At 39.0% G+C, this 14,040-nt stretch overlaps 2 long non-coding RNA genes across 2 annotated transcripts in view; both read left to right on the forward strand.

Moving 5' to 3' along the window:
- Positions 1-1,164, forward strand: part of LOC111768091 (uncharacterized) — a 91,358-nt gene extending 90,194 nt beyond the window's left edge. Inside the window, exon 7 of the long non-coding RNA XR_002800133.2 lies at positions 316-1,164. This is a non-coding gene — a long non-coding RNA (uncharacterized lncRNA). The remainder of the gene's footprint in view (positions 1-315) is intronic.
- Positions 1,165-11,800: 10,636 nt separating this feature from the next.
- The window catches only part of LOC138917683 (uncharacterized), a 55,855-nt gene continuing 53,615 nt past the window's right edge, over positions 11,801-14,040 (forward strand). Inside the window, exon 1 of the long non-coding RNA XR_011426039.1 lies at positions 11,801-13,397. This is a non-coding gene — a long non-coding RNA (uncharacterized lncRNA). The remainder of the gene's footprint in view (positions 13,398-14,040) is intronic.

The raw sequence follows: 14,040 nt of genomic DNA on the forward strand, positions 1-14,040 counted from the left end.
TGGTGGGGGCGGGCCTTTTGGAATTCTGTTCAAAGACAACTCAAGTTGTCTCCAGGAAAGAACTAATCCCAGTGGAAGAAGGAACTCATGTACAGAGGTTGCATCAAGGGCAGCAGATGGAGTTGAACATGTCTGAGTACATCATGGTGTCTGCCACTCAAATTGTGTGAAGCTCAACCTGGCAGACGCATTCATTCCTTTAACAAATGGCTATTGAACACCTAACTAGTCTGTCCCTGAGCGCTGTGACCCCAGGGCAGCTATAATATAAGACCAGTAACAGCTAAAGAAACTGTTTTTTGCTAATCTTCTTAGGACATGGAGAGTGCAGCTTGCCCATGGAATGAATATTGTTGGTGACAGGACCCTCAACACCTCTGATGCCCTTGAAGTTGGACTTTGGGCCTTGCAGGCCTCCTTGTACACATCAGCGGCTGCAACAACGGTGACAGTGCCTTGGATGGGCAGTGGTGACATGGCTTGGAGGATTGGTGGCAGCTGCTTACATCAGGCAAGGAGATTGTAAACCCCATTTGGCAGCTGAGAGAACTGTTCTTGGAGCTCACATGAGACTTCCTGGGCGCCCTGACCTAGTGGAGGGAGAGGATAAACCCTCCAGCAAAGGTAGAGAAATGGTATTTTGTAGCTATGGTGTTACTCTGTGTAACATAAATTACACATAGAAGAACACTGAGTCTTTAAGGGAATCTATGACTTTTTTTTTTGTCTTGGCAGCATTTAAAGAAACATGTTGCTTCTTGTGATAAGGTTAAGGTAATGTGCCTGCAGTGAACGTGGTAGACTCAAAGATCAAATCTGAAACATTTGGTTTCCTTTTTAAAAATAAAAAGCAGCAAGATTATTATAGGCTTTGGGACATGAGGTTTAAAAAATTACAGCACACATTCCTAATTTTTTTCCCTCTCTCAAAACCTCCCTATAAAATGAAACAACATTGCTGTTGAGCTGTTCTTTGGCACCAGCAAGCAGCCTGCAAAGGAAAAAGAACTTTGGAAGTGGCCCCTCCTTTCCTGTCAGAATTTTGAGAGATTGATGCCCTTTTCCTTCATTTCTGCAATGCCTGTAGGATGCAGATTTTCAGTTACTTCCTGAAATCCCAAACTGAATTCTATTAAAAACACATTTGTTATTCTCCGCAAAAAATGTTTGGGAGTTTGTAGCAAGTCTCTGTAAGACCTAAGGAATTCCCCTAAGTAAACAGGATTTTCCAGAAAGACTCAAGTGGTTGCTACACTGCCTTTAACTCAGTGTTTTATGATACTTAATGAGCAAGGTGTGTGATGTGTCAGTATGTTAGTATTCCAACCAGGTAACAATATCTAGCTGATTTCCAATTTTCTGGTGGAGCCATTTGTTTTTTCTTGATTGCTTTTTATTTGAAACGAACTTTTTAAGCCCAAGCAAACTTAAAGAGCCACTTTATTTTGATACCTCAGTTCTGGCCAACCAGAGTATCCACAGTGGAATGCGAGTTAGCAGGTCCAGGCAGAGATCAGGAGAATTGAGTTCTAAACAGCCATGTTTCCCCCAACAAGTCAGTTCCTACTATGGGGCTCAATATCCCTGCTGGGAAAATTGGAGGTGGGGCAAATTGGCCCAGAGTTCTGTGACTAAAGTTCTGTATTTCTTAACCTCTAGATTGTGAAAACTCTCCCTGAAGAATCGTAAGGATGGGTTAAGATTTGAAAGAGAAATATTCACCTTGAGAGGACTCTTAGAGGCTGTTGATATAGATTCCTTCTTGGTCGAGAGCTGGGGTAATTTTCTGTGTACAGTTGACTAGTATTGTGACCAATCAAAGGCTTGTTTCTACATTAACTTAATGGAATTTAGTTTTGTGGAATTCAAATTAATAGCAGGAATATGAAACATTCAATTCTGTTTTCATGTTTCTTTGCTCCATGCCCCTCCTTCTGACGCTCGCCTGACCTCTTCCCTCAACTCTTGACACAGATTAATCCCATTACTTCTCACATTACTTTCCTGCTGCAAACCTTAATAGCTCTCTGTTTTCCACAAGAGAAAAAACAAACTCCTCCTGGAATATAGGTCCCATATCATCTGACCCAACCCAGCCTCCCATTCTTGTGGCCCGTTACACCTTTTACCACAGCCTTCCAAACTTCCTGCTCATTCTTCACATGCCCAGAAATGTTCTGGCTCTGTGCTTTTGTTCCGCTGGTTCTTGCTTCCTATTCTGAATCTGAACCTGTTCAGATCCTACCTATTCTTAAAATTTAAGGCCAGGATTCTGTTACCAGCTTTTCTTGGTCTCTTTCAACTGCAGGCAGCCTATCTTTTTTTTCTGAACTCCTGTAGCAACTTATCTGCATCTCTCTTGTAGTAGTTATCACTTTCTACTCCGTATTGTAGATACTTATGTTCATATCTTAACTTCCTCACTAGATAATCAGCCTCATGAAGTCAAAAGCTATATCTGTTCCATATTTGGACCCTTAAGAGTACCTGGCACATAGTAGTTCCTCTACAAATTTTTGTTCAATGAATAAATGATGTTAGAGTTACCATGGAAATTTGAACTTACCCAATCTCCTTCAACCAAATTAGAACCACTCACAGGGCATTTTTTAAATTGGGAAATGTCTCCATTTAGCTATTATCTATCTATCTCTTTTAATTTCTCAGCCTATGTCTAGTTTCAGTGAAGAAAATTAGGAAAAAGAGAAAAATGAGAAAGGTACAATAACTTAAACTATAGATTTAGCAAGCAATTAATATCCAGTTCCCTTCTTTCAAGCATTGTGCTGTAGTCAGCTTTCAAAAGTGGTCGAGGTTCATGTGAGTTTGTGTTGTACTATGGTGTTCAAATGTTTGTTAAAGCTGATGCAACTATATGAGAAAGATCAACACTAACTCTGCAGATGGGACATACAAGTTTTAATCCAATGAGGTGAAGAATTCACTTGAGAGATTGTTTCATGTGAGGCATTGAGAAGTCATGGCCTTGTTTTTTTTTTGGGGGGGTGGCCAGGAGGGGAGCAAAGAGTAGCCACTCAATGGAAAATGTACACCTGAATGGGGACAGTTAGATGACTGGTCTCAAGACAGGCTTCATTTTATATATGTTAAAGTGGTTATATATATATATATATATATATATATATATATATATATATGTATAAATGTCCATATCTATAAAATATAATATTGTAACAAATATTAAATAATTGCATATTTGTATATTAGATACAATATAATATATATATAAAACCACTTTATTCATTTCTGTACCTTTTGTGATGTTTGCTAATTTTGTGACAGATTCTTTACCCTAAAATTAATCTTAAGAATCTCACATTACATACTTTAAATGTATCTACTTGGATGTAAAAAATAATTTCTAATATCAACAAACTTGAAAAAGTTAAAGACAATAAAAACAGTAATTGGAAATGTCCATCAAATGTGAGTAGATAAACAAAATGTGGTATATCTGTCCAATGGAATATTATTCAGCCATAAAAAGGAATGAAGTACTGACACATTCTACAACATGGATGAACCTTGAAAACATTGTTAACTGAAAGAAGCCAGACACAAAAGACCACATATTGTATGATTCCATTTATATGAAACTTCCAAAATAGGCAAATCCGTAGAGACAGAAAGTAGATTCTCGGTTGCCAGCAGCTGAGGGAACTGGGAAATGAGAGTGACTGGGATATGGGGTTTCTTTTTGGAGTGATGAACATGTTTGCAATTAGATGGTGGTGATGGTTGCACAACTTTGTGAGTATACTAAAAACCACTGAATTATATACTTTAAAGGGATGAATATTATGGTATGTGAATTATATCTCAACTTAAAACATACCAGTTGAAGATTCTGTACAACAAGGAGGTTTTCCAGAGGTTTTGTCCAGCCAGTACTGAAGAGTAGAGAGATGGTAGTCATTGAGAAGCACAGTCTTCAATACACTTTCTCTTAATTGTCACTGTGTTTTATGGTAACTGAGCAGAGATCTGCTAAATGCTTCTTCCCTCCTTGTCTGGACTGAATATGAAATCCCACAGCTGCTATGTTGCAGTGAAATAAAACCTTGGGTTTTTTTTAATTGCTTTTTCTCCCCAAATTCTCCCAGTACACAGTTGTATATTTCAGTTGTGGGTCCCTCTAGTTGTGGCATGTGGGACGCTGCACCAACATGGCCTCATGAGTGGTGCCATGTCCGTGCCCAGGATCTGAACTAGCGAAACCCTGGGCCGCCACAGGGCCAGGCCCATAAAACCTTTTATTTATGTGTTGATTTGTAATTTTTCAAGTAATTTCACCCTCATTAACTTGTTTGATTCTTGTGTTTTATTTTCAAAATTCTTATATTTTATACCTACATATAATTGTTCATCCATCATGAAAACAGAAAAATTCCATTTCTCATAAATGCAGTGGATTTCTCTTGGATTTCTTTGCTGATCCTTTATTTACTTTACTCACCTCTTTCTAATATATTTTATCCGTGTATGTCCAGTTCTCCTGACTTTTTACATATCTGTGGTTCTTCATGTTTCTGCTGTCCAAGTCTTTTATTTTCAAGATGGTAATTTGTTCTTCATCTTTCTCTCTTCCTTTAATTAAGACCCATAAGTTTTTTCTTTGAAACTATAATTCACCTCTTCCTTTCCCCTAATCTTGGCTGACTCCAAAAATATTTAGTTATAACCTATGTAATAGTAATTGCTGTCCCATCCTGAACCTTTTTATTGTAGAACCATTTTGTTAAAATATTTTGTAAGATATTTCTGTTTTATATTTAATGTAAACTATTTGTATTTATTATATTTATTCTTTCTTAAAGATTGTTTTAATACTCAGATTTATTATTTATTATTTTATGAGTATACATCTGTAAGAGTTCTTTCATAATTTCCTATCATACTTTTCAGGTCCTCAATCTTTATATTCCATTGATGATCCTTCATCATATCTTCTGGAAAGATATTTCTCTTCTGTATTTACAAGTCACCTTTCCTTAGCATGATTTACTATTTCATCTTAGATGGTGGAATTTGAAGCTTGGTCTCCAATTGTTGCATTTTCTTCCCTTTCAGAGCATATGCCCATTCTATACTTCATATCTTCAGTGCTACTATATTCCTCTTTATGTCCCATTTTTTATTTTGTTGGCATCCAGACTTGCTTATCTTCTTCATTCTTTGTTTTAAATGCTCACATTCCTTTTATGGCCAAATGATGCCATTATAGCTATAATTTCATAACAACACCCCTTTGGCATAGCTTCTCCCTAAGCTTCTTGGATTTGGCTCGCACTCTCTTGAGACAGGGTCTACAAACCATACGCCAGAAAGATCTATAGTCACACGAAGCCTTAATTAGCTCCCTTCTTTCCTCATTTTTTCCTGGAGAGTGGGAATTCAGTTCAGGTGCCCATGTAACATCTTCACCTATTTTAGCAGTTTACCTGGCACTTTTCAGCTCTTCGTAGTCTGACGAGACTGTGAAGTCTCTTTTTGTTTTCCTACAGAAGATTCACCCTGAGCTAACATCCACTGCCAATCTCCCTCTTTTGTATATGAGCCACCACCACAGCATGGCCACTGACAGACATGTGGTGTAGGTCTGTGCCTGGGAACCAAACCCAGGCCGCCAAAGTGGAGCATGCCAAACTTAACCACTAGGCCACCAGGCAGGCCCAGCTCTTCATAGTCTTAAAGAGAAAATCATCATTGGTCCAGGTATAAGACTTTTCTTTATCTAAACAAAACAAATAGTCTTCCTATCACCTTCTTCTGATATCTTAACCCTCTCTCTAGTCCCTTTTCTTTCACTTACCTTGTACCATTTGATTACATGGCTGAATTCTTCATTAGACTGCAAGCTCTTTTGAAGACTAAAACTGGATGGTATTCATTTTTGCTATCTTCCACATCCTCCCCACACCACCATGGCATCCAACACTCAGCATAGTACATTATCCATTATAATGTTTCAGCAAAATATTTGTTAAATAAGATTTTAAAAATATTTTGTTTATCTTAAATTCATCAGTTAACTACTTCTCACTTCTTGCCATACCACTGGAACCTTTGTCTTTCTTTTCTTTTGCCAGTTTTTTTTTTTTTTAAAGATTTTTCCTTTTTCTCCCCAAAGCCCCCCGGTACATAGTTGTGTATTCTTCGTTGTGGGTTCTTCTAGTTGTGGCATGTGGGACGCTGCCTCAGTGTGGTCTGATGAGCAGTGCCATGTCCGCGCCCAGGATTCGAACTAACGAAACACTGGGCCGCCTGCAGCGGAGCGCGTGAATTTAACCACTCGGCCACGGGGCCAGACCCTTTTGCCAGTTTTTTTTAAAACAATATTTCTGCAAAACTGCATTACTATGGGTACAAGTTTGCCTTCTGAGGTGGTGAAAATGTCTTGGAACTGGATAGAGGTGATGATTGCTCAACATAGTGAATGTACTAAATGCAAGTGAATTATACATTTTTAGAAAGTTAATGGTCAATTTATGTTGTGTAAATTTTACCTCAATTTTTTAAAAACCTGCATTACTATGAGTTAGTGATGCAAACAACCTCCCCTTTGTAAACAGTCTCTTTCTTGTCTTTTAAAATGATGCTAACACTTTTCTTTCATGGACTTGGCTAATTCACCTTTCTCCCACATACTGTTAAAAAAAAAACAGCAAAAGATTGGTCCAGGCAACTGTCTAAATGTTTGTGGAACTCTTCAGTGAGGCCATCAACATTTGGTCACAACTTATTTTTTAACTATAATTCCTACTATTAAATCCTTATCTTTTTACCTTTATATGATACTCTCCTATTAGTGCTCATTCTTTCTTTTCCTTGTTCTCAGTACCTTTTCTTGCTCTTGAATCAATTCCATAAAGAGTTTTGTCTTGCCATAGTAGTCTCCTGTCTCCTGGAGATTTTTATAAAGAAGACAGTACTTCTAGAGGACTTCAGATTACTTGTTCCTGATACAGATCTGACCATTCCTACTCCTTTTTATTTTTAGTGGGAAGGCGTAGCAAATCAACATCCAGAAGCAGAAGGGAGAAGTTTTTCCTCCGTGTGGGTTTTCAGAGTCAGATAGCCTCAATTCAGATCCTGGTTCTGTCATGTACTACCTGTGTGATCTTGGGTCAATCATTTGGGCCAGTTAATATCCTCATGTGAAAACTGAGGATAACAATATTACCTACCTCCTAAGGTCCTTGTGAAGATTGAATGAGATAATGCACATAAATATCCCTTGTGGGTACACCCGTGCATGTGTACGGGTATCTGTGTGCACATTTATTCTTTTTCTAGTCCTCCTCTAGCATCAGAAATTACTCCACCTTCTTTACTACAAACGCTAAGTGACAATTGCTTCTATGCTCCTTGGCTGCGGGAATGACTCTTTCTCCCATCCTTGCTATGCATAAACAAATGTCAGTCAAGAAAGCACCCAGGTGGAAAAATGAGCATGGACCATATTTGATGAGTTTCAACATTATAAGAAAAAACACAAAAGAAGAAAAGAAGTAAGAAGAAAAGAAAAAACTCCTATGTAACAAAATGTATAATTCCTCTTGATAGCAATTTTTTTTCATTGCACAAAATAGCATAGGCAGAAATTTGGTTATAACTGCTGTATCCCTTTAATCTAATAAAGAAGGAAGGGAAACTTTGAACTGTAGATGAAACTTATTCTGCATGTTAAATAAGAAAATAGAAATTTGAGTTGTGCAATTTTTCTGATTTATTTTTAGTGTGAAGGTGAAATCACCTGATGTGTTATCAGGAGGCAGCAAGGTCCAGGCAAAGAGCACTGTATTGAGGGTCAGGAAATGCAGGTCATGGCCCTGCCACTAATTGAGTGGGCTTGACAGGCCACTCTCCTGGCTGGGTCTATTTTATTTGCCTGAAAAATGCAAGCCCTGAATCTACCCCTCACCTTCATTGTTTTTCACAGAACAACTCCACTTTCCAGGAATTTAAAAAATATCTTATCGTTTTGTATAGTATATTATGAAATGGCTTTAGGTAAAAAAAAACAACAAAAAACGAAGAGTTATATCAATATTTTAATAAAAATATATTAAGATAATTTTAATAAAACCCCAAATATATAACCAGAATCCTCTATTTCCTTTTGTGACAGCATTGGGTTAGAAAACACTGAGTCATATTATCTCCATGTCAGTGTTTTTATTTAGAATATATTTTTTCAAAGAAAAATTTTATTTAGTAAAACAGGGCACTATAACTGATTGAGTTTTATTTTGACCCCTGATATTGTAGGAAATGTTGTGAGTTTAGATAATATGGAGTGGACTCTTTGGAGGTATCATTAAGTCTTGACCATAGCCATACAAAGTATGTCAGTGTGTATTCTTACCAAATATAGATTAAGGACTTTTTTTGGTAGAAGTGTATAATTCCAGTTGCTGGTTCTAAATAAAGACTGGAAGAATACTTAGATAGAGAGTAAGTCTATTGTAACATCCAAAGTATTTTCAGTTTGTGTTCATGAGACTGTATGTTGAAAATTTCCTTGATGCCTGCTAGACGGCATCTCTTTGGAATTCAGAGATAAACTGTCCTGAGTCGGGTATGAGTGAGGTTCTCAGTAGAAGAATGCCAGCGCGTCTACTTCCTAGGGTTGTTGTAAAACAAATAAAATAAAGTATATGACATTACATTGCAAAAGTATCACATGAATGTTTGTTGTTATCATGGAGCATTTGGCAGGGCCCAGACTAGGGTGAGGTGAGTGATATGTGAGGGCTTAACATTTAAGGAAGCACTGGCTCTCAGGGCTGACCCTGCACTTGACCCATCGAGAGATTGAGCGCCTCCTTAAATGTTGAGTCTGGCTTCTCACTCCTCTTGCCCTTGTTCCAGGCCCTGGTGTTAGGCCAAGCACAGTTCCTGTGAATAGGAGCCATACAGCTCCAGATGTGGGTCTGCTTTCTGAAAGACTATTTTTGTTGTTGTTGTTGTTCACATACACTTAAGGTAAGTCAGGAGCAGCTTTTTCTTTCTTCCCAAAAGTCATAATGCTGCTACTTAGATAAAACAATTCTCCAACTTCCTTTTTTCTTCCTTCCTTCCTTTCTTTCTTTCTATTTCCTTATTATGTTACTTACATCTCTGTGCATAGTTAGATGTTACAAGGTACATTCATTTTATCTTCAGATATTCTTCTGGAAGTAGTGTTTCATTATGATGGATTGCTAATTACAGTAGTCCCCCGCTTATCTGCCATTGCGCTTTCTGCAGTTTCAGTTACCTGTGGTCAAGCACAGTCCAAAAATATTAAATGGAAAATTCCAGAAATAAACAATTCATAAGTTTTAAGTTGGACACAGTTCTGAGTAGTGTGATGAAATCTTGCACCCTCCCTCTCTGTCCTGCCCTAGAGATGAATCATCCTTTTGTCCAGCATATCCACGTTGTATATGCTACCCGCCCATTAGTCACTTAGTAGCCATCTGGGTTATCAAATCCACTATTGCGGTATCACAGTGCTTATGTTCAAGTAACCCTCATTCTACTTAATAATGGCTCCAAAGTGCAAGAGCAGTGATGCCGGAGGTTCAGAGATGCCAAAGAGAAGCCATAAGGTGCTTCCTTTAAGTGAAAAGGTGAAAGTTCTTGACGTAATATGGAAAGAAAACAATCACGTACTGGGGTTGCTAGGATCTACGGTAACTTTTACTACTGTATATTGTTATAATTGTTCTATTTTATTATTAGTTATTGCTGTTACTCTGTCACTGTGCCTAATTTATAAATTAAGCTTTATCATAGATCTATTTGTTTAAGAAAAAACAGTATCTATATGTTGGTACTGTCTGTGGTTTCGCATCCACTGGGGGCCTTGGGACACATCCCTGTGAATAAAGGAGGACTGCTGTAATACCATGTCTGCGTTATTGTTTTCAGGAATTTGCAGTCCTGACGGGGAGGGGCTTTTAACTTCAGCTTCTTTAAATTGCTTGCTTTCAAAGTAGAAGCAATTTACTTGTCAAGTAAAAAGATGTTGCAAGGTTATCATAAAAAAAATTCCAGAGGTAAATGGATATGAAAGCAGCTCTTCTAGGCTTAGAGCCAGAGTCCTAGAAACAAAAAGGAATTGCTCTTCTGCACAAACAGATTTTTCAGGAGCTGTTCACATGCCCACATGCGTCTAGCTGAGGTGGACTTTTCTGGGTAACTGGTCAGTGACAAACCTCTCATTGAGTTCTTTAAACAAGAGAGGCTAGTGTTATTGGTTAGTTTTAGAGCTTTCTAAAATTGCTAGCTAGTAGAGTTTTAAAATTTGATGCCCACTTTTCCGTTAGATTTTCTTCATGCTGCTGTTAAAAGGTTAGACCCACTCTTAAATTTTGCCCCATAATGCCCTGTCTTCTAAATCTTTGCAGATACCCAGATATCATTACTGATATTTTGACACTAAATCTGTCAGAGAGGAATTATGATTTTTAACAAAATATATGGTAATATAGACAGTGAATCCGTAGAGGTAGAAGTACTGGCAAGTAGATTCCCCAGGAAATGTGACCAACAGTGAAAGTATCAAGAGATTCTTTGAAAGAGTGCATTTTTTGCCATTTAGTAGTTAAGAAGGAGTAGAAGGAAAAAGCTTAAGACTATTTTTAAAGAGTCTATTAGTTTAATAGAAAGTTAGAAAATAGATGAATTGTGGTACTTTGGGCCCTTTTTTTTTCTATTGTGAACAGCAAACACATTTATGGGTAAGAATTTCAGTATAGCAATGAACAGCTGCATCAAACTGAATGCATCATTCAGGTATTTTTCCTTTGTTATTAAGCAGTCTGTATTTCTGGGTTTATAATTTATCTTTCATAGAACTTTCTCAAATTGGGCAGGACATAACAAACTATGTGCTGGATGTGTGAGTTGTTAGTTAAGGATGAAGGAATTTCAAATTGAAACATAGGTAGCTAATCTGCTGAAATGCCACGCGAATTTCCCAGAAGTTCAAAATGGGCACTATCCTAGATGTTGAAGTTATGGGAGATTATTTTTCCTCCTTTTTTATGGTTTTGAACTTTGCCAAGTTTTCTTAGTGAGCACATTACTTTTATAATCAAACCAAAGAAAAAAAAGAGAGAGTAGAGGAAAAATAGGAATATTTTCATATAAGAATTTACAATCCAGAGGCCAGCCCGGTTGCGCAGCGGTTAAATTCACATGTTCCACTGCCGGCGGGGGGTTCGCCGCTTTGGATCCCAGGTGCGGACATGGCACCGCTTGGAAAGCCATGCTGTGGTAGGCATCCCACATATAAAGTAGATGAAAATGGGCACAGATGTTAGTTCAGGGCCAGTCTTCCTCAGCAAAAAGGGGAGGATTAGCAGCAGATGTTAGCTCAGCGTTAATCTCCCTCAAAAAAAAAAAGATAAATAAAAAATAAAGTAAATAAATAAATAAAAAATTTACAATCCATGTTGCCTCAGCCTTCTTTGTGAAAGCTATTCTGGGATCTTAGTGGTGAGTCAAACCAGTATTGGGTGGGGCCAGGCGGGGGAAATGGCCCACAGTGTGGCTCACTTGCCGTACAAGTTTGGTGGAGTGGGGTGGGGTATGGTAAACTTGGGTAGAGTCCAAATGGGCATTAATGTGCATTCACTCATCCATAATTCAGCAGCTATTCCTAGAATGCCAACTGCGTGCAAAACATTGTATGAGGGGCTAGGCCTGGAGCTTCTGTTCTAAGAGAATTCTTCAACTGGCATTATGATAAAAGCTACAAAGAAATGACAAGATTCTAAGACAGTTTATAATAGCAGAAGCTGACCAGATCAAGGGATAGGGAGATCAAGGAAGGTGGCTGTGAGGAAATGATACATAGTTTAAGTTCTGAAGAGTGAGCAAACATTAGCCAAGTATGAGGATGGGGAAAAGGGAGCATTCTAGATAAAGAGAATGGTTTGTGGGAAGGCCCAGAAATATGAAAAAGCACGTCAAGGTCAAGAAACTGAAAAGCCACAGTGGCTGGAGCTTGGAGAGTGAGGAAGTTACCGGTTGTGAGATTTTTTTTTTAACTCTCTGGCTGCTCTGGAGTAGAGGGAGCAAGAGAGGACACAGGGACCCCTGGATGAGGCCATTACAGTGATCCAAGTGAAAGATAATGGTGGCCTGGGTGATGGTTGTGACATCAGGCTTGGGGCATAGTAGGCAAATTCCAGAAATGTTACAGGAGGTAGAATTGATAAGAATTGCTGCTTGGTTGGTTATGGGAAACAGGAAGTTTTCAAGAATGACTCCCACATTTCTGACTAAATGGTGGTGTTACTCACTGAACTAGACGACTTGGCGAGAAAGTTTAGGAGGGAAGGACATGAGTTCTGTTTCACCAGAGTGGATTTCAGGGTACCTGTGAGACATCCCAGATGTCAAGTAGGTAGTGGGTTATAAAGATCTGGAAATGTCAGGACAGGTTTCTATAAGGTGGGTGGAACTTGGCAGCAGCAGCTTCTGGCAATACTCATTGCCAGGCAGGTGAAATCATCTTAATTCCAGGGAGGAGCAGTCAGTTAGTTGCTATGTGGGGCTACTGGGAAGTCCCTAGCCCGTTAGAGAGAGAGAGAGAGAGAGAGATGTGCGTAGAAGCACATTTACCGAGTGCCAGTCATTGTGTCATGCATGACCTTATATACTCCTCTAAGGAAGGTGTATTTTCATGGCTTGTGAATGAGGAAACTGAGGCTAAAGAGCATTAAATTATCTGCCCAAGGCCATTCAACTAATAAGTAGTGCAGTGGAGCATATCAGTCCTGGTCTCAACCAGAAACAGGTGGCACACTTCAAAGACGGTAATTCAAGGAGGGATTGTTAGTTTGTTTTTAAAAAGGGTAATCAAACGAGGATGTAGAGTCGGGGGCCACGAGGAACAGTGCTGTACACTGAGGCTAGGAGCAGCTGAGCTATTACTACCCCTAGGATCAAGGTATCAAGAGAAAAGAGAGGCTCCCAGACTCCACAAGGAGAAAGTTGTCTGTGTAGAAGCTGCCTTGAAAGGAGCAGTGATCTTCAGCAGAGGGACACGGTCAGCCTGGGGCAACCTCACTCAACTCTCTTTCTCTCCCTCTTATCTTTTATCAGCACTCCCATTGGCCAAACCCAATAGGAAGCCACAGGGCAGAGAGCTGGGTGGAAAAGGGTGGAGAGTGTGATCAACAGGGAGCAAATAGAAAATAGCAGGCACATTGGGACTTTCATTGGGGTCTTCCTGACTCCAAAACCCATGCTATTAAACCCTGGGGCTCCCAGGGTCAGAGCAAGAAGGGGTTGCTCAGGGTAAGTCCCTGACGTGATGGAGTACACATGGAAACCGGAGCAGAAGCCCAGCCAAGCTTGCAAGTCCTGGACACCAGGTGAGAGTTAGAGGAAAACTGAAGTTTGCTGAGGAGTTCTGTCCAGGCCCATCATCTACCTGTGAGCAGACCACCTCTGACTCCATCTGCTTGTACAGAGCTGAGTTGTACAAACAGCCAGGATGCCTCCCCTCATGACACCTCTCTGCAGTATCAGATAGGGTACACTCATTGTCATTTTATAGATTCGCAAATGAATAAATCAAGGATTAAGTGGCAACTCCATTTATGCAGCCATGTCAATTCTCCTTGACTCATGTATCTGAATCGCTGTTTGAATTATAAAAGCAATGATGGTCAATATAGATTCTCCCTTATATAAAGAAGCCTGTTCAAGAACTGTTGTTTGCTTTAGGGCTTTCTGTTTAAATGTCCCTATTATCACTTGAAATGTCAGATGAGATATTACTTTGCTATTAACATTTCAGGCTCTAAATTAATGACTATCTGTCAGGTATGGCAGCATACTCAGAAAACTGTTAACTATTTCTGACTAGGGGGACTTCAGCTTAAAAATGTATAAGGTAACTTAGATGTCCCATCCTTGACATTCATATCAATGGGTTGTGTTCATATTTAGTTTCTTGTTCTGACAATTTTATTTTCCCTCTATTGCTTCTGTTTAACTGCTGTATAAATGACT

This window comes from Equus caballus, chromosome 15 (genome assembly GCF_041296265.1).
Source record: "Equus caballus isolate H_3958 breed thoroughbred chromosome 15, TB-T2T, whole genome shotgun sequence".
In the NCBI taxonomy this organism is placed as follows: domain Eukaryota; kingdom Metazoa; phylum Chordata; class Mammalia; order Perissodactyla; family Equidae; genus Equus; species Equus caballus.